The sequence below is a fragment of the Arachis ipaensis genome, chromosome B03, assembly GCF_000816755.2.
Source record: "Arachis ipaensis cultivar K30076 chromosome B03, Araip1.1, whole genome shotgun sequence".
Taxonomy (NCBI): domain Eukaryota; kingdom Viridiplantae; phylum Streptophyta; class Magnoliopsida; order Fabales; family Fabaceae; genus Arachis; species Arachis ipaensis.
Window position 1 is genome coordinate 72,734,523 of NC_029787.2, and position 281 is coordinate 72,734,803.

Here is a 281-nt window from a genome sequence, read left to right on the forward strand (position 1 = left end):
ATGAATAAAGTAATTTAAAAAAATGACTTATGTTGGATGAAAAATTAATTTCTTAGCCTTACTCAATGAAAAAATAGACATTTTCTTGGGTTAAAGTAACCTACTTGCCCATAGAGTCATTACCCGTATTCAAAGTTCAAACCTATCTTTCGTATTTAGTGATCGGGATGAAATATAATTGCAGAAACAAAAAAATAATGTGTGATTTGTTTGTAATTTTAAACATATTTCTTTGTTTTAATTATGCCGTGTTTGTATATTGTCTCAACTGATAAATAATC